Source organism: Gallus gallus, chromosome 4, assembly GCF_016699485.2.
Source record: "Gallus gallus isolate bGalGal1 chromosome 4, bGalGal1.mat.broiler.GRCg7b, whole genome shotgun sequence".
Lineage (NCBI taxonomy): Eukaryota > Metazoa > Chordata > Aves > Galliformes > Phasianidae > Gallus > Gallus gallus.
Genome location: NC_052535.1, coordinates 45493185 through 45500222, shown reverse-complemented (window position 1 = coordinate 45500222; position 7038 = coordinate 45493185).

Sequence of the window (7038 nt, the reverse complement as noted above, 5' to 3'; positions counted from 1 at the left end):
AGTTCATTCAGATGAAGATAAAAAGTAAAAATTGTCATCTTACATGTTTTGTAGCCTGCATGTGGATAACATTTGGTTCGGTTTGCTTGTTTAAGTCTCTGCCTGATAAGCCTCAGAGACAGTGCCTCTGTTTGAAAGTTGTAAAGGAAATAATTGACAACAAATTGTTTCCTGTCATAGAAAAGATACTTCTACCCAGACACAGCCAGCTAATGGCTGAGGCCACAGTTGGAGCCAGCGATGTATGCCAGACCCCTTATCTGAAGCTTCATTATAAACTGTCATGTAAACTAGATAAGATAACAACAGACTTTGTCACAGCGCTTTTAGGTGCATGCCCTTTAATTTATTATTTTTTTTTTAAGAGGAAATTAATAGAGTATGCTGGACAATTTCTTTCACATTGTTTTTTTTTCTACTCTTATAATGTTCCTACTTTTTTTTATTCTAATGGTTGGATGAAAGCTGGCCAGCTTCTGCCTCCCATCTATGAGAATTCCAAGTCAAGAATCTCCATGGGTCTTTACATTAAGACAACTCCCTCAAACTCTTTACATACTTGCATTTTCCAGAACCCCGGGCAAATGCTGTCTCATGGAGAAGCCTCACAGAGTTAAAGGTAGGTATAAATATATGCAGGATGTCCATTTAAATGCAAAGATCAGAGTTGGATTGAGATGAAGGAGTAAGGACTGCGTGTTCTGGCAGAAAATGAAAAGACAGTCAGGAAAACAGGGATCACTACAGAAATGGACTATCTGCATGCAAGGCTAAAGGTTGAGAATGGTCAGCCTTCCCTTAACAGGGCACAAAAATGCAATAACCTGAAAATGTACTACTGCTCTGTTTCTAAGCTTGAAAATAGTCTGATGTTCTTGAAGCTGTCCAGGTATTTCTCAGTAGAGAAGCTCTGGTATATGAGGATCAGAAAATATGTTGTGGGAAAATATTTGCCAATATTTTTCTCCATGAGGAATGGCAGTTTCCCTGTTCTGGCCTCAAGTAGATCCACTTTGATATGTATCACAGGATACTAAGTGTTATTTGTAGTCCTGCAATAGCATGGTCGAAGTAATGAGAGCACTCCATTAGCGACAAACTCTGTACATCCTTCCTCCAGCTTGAACTGGTAATGTGGTTCAGTGACTTACTGCCATGGCTTGCCATGATTTGAATATACTCCTTTGACATACTTTGCATTCATAGTAAGTATGTATTCCCTGAGGCACAATTATTTGCTGTCTCCCTGCACTGTGATAAATTCCACAGAGATGTAGACAGCACCATCAAATCCTAGCACAAGAAACAGAGGAAAATGACAAGTCCTGCTTAAACAGGTATTAGACACTTTAAAAAGCTTCTTTGAGAACTATCATTTTAGAATGAGATTGTTCTAAACAGAATGAGTGGTAACAAAAGACTGATCATGTCTCACTGGTGTCTCTGTTTTTTCATTCTGCGGATACCGTGGCACACAAGATACTGTCCAAGCCGGCAGCAGACACCTACATTAGAAGACTCATTGCCAGCTCTACAGCTGCTGTGTGTGTTTCTGCCTCTGGAACTCAACCAGCGTGACAGACCAGCATTGTGCCTGGAGCCTCGTTACAAAAGGAGGAAACCTGGCAGTGTCCTGGCATGCTCCTCAGATTGTCGCACCAACACATGTCAAGTCATTAGCTGGGAGAGAAGCAGACAGAAGGAAGAGATAGGGCTTCAATCTGACCTCAGTAAGGTCTACATTCTGTCCCAGGCAGTGCACAGCTTCTGCCTCTGTTCGCTGTCAGTGCTGTGCTGTGGACTGCTGTTGTTGTCTGAGGAAAAAGAATGTGTAAGCAGCTTGGGAACTGATGATGCTGTGAAGAGGAAGGTAGCACCATATGACGTTATATAGTGCACTGTGTATTGCTATTTTTTGTATTAATGGATTCAGCCATGCGGTTAAATAACAAAGGCTGACCGTAATTGACATAACGTGATGTATTCTATGAATGCAAAGTAGCTGGATTGCAATTAGTCATGTGATAAGTATACATGGGATGTTTTATGCTCAGATTTGTTTACATACAAGCTGACAAGCTAAGAGATTGAGATACAGTTTCTATGACTTTTAGGTGTCAGTGGTAAATTAGTGACTGCGGCATCAAGCCAAGGAGTTTCAGAGTCAGAACAAAAGAATTTGCTCAAAGAACCAGCACATTTTTCATTCTGATGGTTGGATGAAAGCCGGCCAGCTTCTGCCTGCCATCTCTGAGACTTCCAAGTCAAGGTTCTCCATGGGTCTCTATATTACAACAACTCCTTACTCCATACTCTTCGGGTACTTGCATTCTCCAGAGCATCAGGCAAATGGAGTTTCATGGGGAAGCCTCACAGAGTTCAAGGTATGTATAAATGTACATATGTCCATTTAAATGCAAAGTTTAGAGCGGGGATGAGATGAAGGAATAAAGACTGCATGTACTGGCAGAAAATGAAAATACTTGTAGTTGCTCAAACAATCAGAAAGTTTTGGAGTACTAACTCCACCTGTATGCACTAAATTCTATTGCAAATGTAGCCTGAAATGCTCCTTGCATGCAATGCCCTGTAATTTTTAATGTGCTTAGTAAAGATTTCATTTAAAAGCATAAACTCGTGGTTCCACCATAAGGAAGTATTTTACAAAGAAGCCCTTTGAAATTCAAATCAGATAGCCTTCTGCCTAATGATCTCCACAGTTGCAGGGAGAAAAGGGTATGTTTTATATTCAAAATAGTACAGGACGTATTATGAAAGGTAGGGAAGTGAAAACAGATGAACAACTCTTGCTATGTGTAGCCAGAAGAAAACATACAGAGATGAAGCAAGAGTCCTTCTGGACTACCTGCAGCTCTTCAGCATGAGAGTGGAAGTAAGAAATTACCATTTTCAGTGCCAGTGCTGTGCACCGAGTTTCCTGTGTAACCTTGAATATGTCAGCTCATGACTCAGTTTTTTCTCCTTCGAAACATGAATAATATTCCCTTACCATGTACATTGTGAGATGTAGCTTATTAGAACAGTAACTGCTTTGCAAGTTGCAGGAGGTAGGAGCTACAGTTGGCAGAGTAATGGCATACAGTGACACATGGAATTACATAATCGGAACTGTAAAGTCAGAATTGAAAATGAAGTACTTCATTAAAACTTGACCCACATTGTCAAGTGTTCCCTTTACAGAGTACAAACAATAATCTGGCTTCTAAAAGCAAGGAACTCTTCCAAGGCTGCTCTTCTATCGTAAGCTGTTTTCCGACTCCACTTCTTCTCAAAGTCATTTATGACCATTTACAGTACTGAAGAAATTTCTTTGTAGGGTCAATGGCTGTTACACATTCTGTTAAGATGTCCAGTTGTAGAAACTGGATTTCCAGTTGTAGAAACACAGTATGACAGTAGCATAAAAAGCACAAACTGTCTTACATACTGCTTCATACTACAGAAATAATTCCCACTAAATGAAGCAGCAAAACATTATTACGAGAAACAGTGTGATAAAACTAAATAAAATTAGGAAAGAAGCTTCCAAAAATGATCCAAAATTAGGAGAAGAGTCTCCAAAAATTAGTTTAATCACTTCTACAGACGCTCATGTGCAGTTCACACCGAAGTCAGCTAGAGTGGTTGGCATGTGTATAACCAAAGATAACATCCACAAGACGAGAGGGGTGCCTCTTAATCAGTGTGCAGAGTTTGCTTCTTTAAAAGGATCCTTGATTTAAAAATCATGAGTCCAAAACTAATTGGTAATGACCTGCAGGAAAAGTAATACTGCCAGGAAAGCTTGGTGATGGTAAGCAATTAAGAAATAAATGTGGAGTCCTGAAAAAATGCCTGCACCAATGCACAGGCATGCACGATCGTTGCAGTAAAATTAAAGCAACCCAATTCAGTGGGCATAACTGTGGAAAAGCTGTTGCCCCTGGGGTTGAACTCAGTCCTTTAAGTTTAACAACATCATTTTTGCCTGACTAGGTAAAAAAAAACACCTGTCGCATAGGGGACTTTTTAAAAAGCTTGTGTTTGTATTGCAAGTGAAAAAAAGCACACTAAAATGGCCTTATTTCTACGCAGGAACATAGAGGCATTTCTTAGGAATAGAGCTTTTCGGTGAAACTAACTCCCAGCAGGTTATGGCAAATGGGAGTAGAAATGCAAATGGCAGTAGACTGTAGCCTGAGTAGAGTTAACAAGAATTGTCCCCTCTAGAGTCAGATTATGGTCACTGTAACACCGGTGTATATCTGGAGTAATCCCTCTGATTTCTATGTAAATACTCTGGTGGAGCCGTGAATAGCAGCATATGTGATGAGAATTATACCCTTTGGATTTTTACAGATAAACAGAAGAGAATTTCCTGAGTATGGAAATGCATTCTGGCACCATTAAGGATAGTACAGTATTAGATGCATTTTCTTAATTTTTTTTTCTTTTGACTTTCCAGTAGCTCTTTCAGCAGTTTTTACAGACATCCCACTTCTTTCCCTCTCTGATGCTCTCGCTGTTATTTCTTGCAATCGATATTCAGCCTTTTGTTGCTGGTTGTTTTTAAGCATTTAGTGATCCAACAGGCGTGTCAGTGTCTCCCGTCACGCTCCCTTCATCCATGGACTTCTTCATGTTTACCAAGTTATCCTTTCACCACCTGTAATCTCAGCTGTTTATGTATGCCCTGCTGATACCAAAAACTGATGTGGTCCAGTTTTGCCCCTGAAAAGATGGCACTGAGGATATAAAAAGCATAAAGAATAGACAGGAACCGCAAAAACAATATCTTAGATAACAGTGAAGAGAATCTGTGGTTTAAAAAAAAAAAAAAAAGGAAAAGAAAGAAAGCTCTGAAAAAACCTTTCTGTTATATTTACTTCATTTGTTGTTGGTTTTCTTTTTTGTTTGTTTGTTTTGTTTTTTTACTGTTTTTGCCAACTTGTCATGAAAGTATATTCAATTCCCACCTCTGACAGTTGGATGTAAGATCAGGAGTATGACACACACATGTAAAAATAGCAAAAATGAGTGATCCCTAAGGAGTAGTGTAAGAAATATGGTTTCTAGTCACTTTTTTTTATGACCTTAGAAAAGCAAGATTGTAGATTGGATTCAGCAGCATCACTTTGCTTGCCTGCAGACAGCCACTTATTGAAACTATCATTGTGCAACTTTTATTGCATGACATCAAAAACAGAAGTAAGGATGGCCACCAAGTCGTAGGAATTGCCAACAGGTAAACGGCTTTCTTGGTGACATGGGAGCGCTGCAAATATGAAGCTGCCATTGGCACAAGTCAAGTCATTCTCCATTTAAGATAGTAGGAAACTCTTAACATGTTCCACAAGAGTCGCACAATCCATCCCTTGTACACAGGATGATGCTAAGTTGAGATGCAGCAGTAGAGCAACAAACTCATTAAAGATAAATGCAATTCTTTCAGATTTCAGACAGCTGCAGCAAAAGAATACTCAACTTCCAAATTGTCTGTCTGGCCTTTAAAACTTGGCCAGCTGAAAGGCATCAATTATGGAATTATAGAAATGTGGACATTTTGGAAAAAAGGTCTCTTTTCTCCCCACACCCCTCACTTGTCTAGACTTTGCTCTGTCCTTCCACACAATCTTTCTAGTGTTGGTGTGAGAGGCCTTTTCTTCAGAAGAGGCTGGATCCTGGGACAGCCTTTGTGTATTTCCCAGTCTTGGTGACCCTTCATCTAATTTCAAATCTGAAATAAAAACAACCCTTTTTCTCCGACTCTCTCTATACATTTTAATGTCTCTCTTCCGCTGCTCTGATTTAACTCTTGACTGTAATACTCCCAAACAAAACCTTCATTAAGATCGACTCCAAAGCTGAATACAGAAAAGACCTGTTGGAACAAGCAGTTTCTGTCTGGGCAAGATTATTCTCTACTGTCTATTTACTACTGCTTCTACCAGTCTGGTTTTAAGTATCTAAAGCTAATTAGCTTCTGTAAATTAGATTTTCTTGCAGATTACCCTTGAGAGCCAGAAGTCTTACTGTAGGAGGGATCTTTCTAGTGAAATCTCTCTTTTTTTCCTGCCTGATGCATACATAACTACAACCCCAAATATGTTTTGGGTCTTTTTTCTGTGGTTGTGCTGATACAGAGCCTGTGAGCACACCTGAAATCTCACAGTCACTTTCCTACCAGAAGGATTTTCTTACAGTTTGGGGCTTTCTTCCTCTCTCTGGCATTCACCCTTGTCATGTGTTTGTAGCAGTGTCCTTTCTTTGTCACTTAGACATGGAATACAAAAATGGGTAATATTTGGAAAGGGATTTGTGCATCAAGCTGCCAAACTTCAGGCGGCATTCAAATTTGCTTTTGGAAAATACATCCCACCAAAATTAGGAGGTGCCCAGAAGAAGTTGTCACTTTTGAAAACCCCAGACAGTCGCTGCAGTTGAGTCGTCATCTTTCTGAGAGATTTAATCTTTCTGGTATGTATTTCTCTTGGCTTCTTCTTCTTTTAGAGCCACTGATTTCAGTTCTTTAGGATCTTTCAGATAATACAAGGACAACACCTAATATAATCTAAATCAAAAGCAAGGTGCTTTGTGCCTCATGTGTGAATTGCCCTAAGATGCAGCTGACCTGAGTTTTCTTTTTGATTTAGAATCAAACTTCCTTCATCATGAAGTGTGAATGGTTAGACCAAGTCTTCCTGCAGTCTATCTCCAAAAGAGCATGGGAGTGTGCCACACCATTTTTGACTTCCCAGTTACCCACAAGCACAAGATTAAGGGAGTGTGCTGATTTATGTGCAGATTTTCTCCTCATATACAGCCAAGGTGTGGCTAGGCGTACATCCCAAGCCAGGAACACAGAGGTGCTCCTGAATCCCCCATGTAGACACACATGAAGGCACACCTGTTTATTAAGGAGGTTTCAAAAAGAAGAGCAAATAACATGATTTTTTCTTTTCTTCCTAAGCAAAAGCTTTGAGTAAATGATGCAATAGTTTGAGGTGGAATAATTGGAGTAGATTAATCTGCCAGACA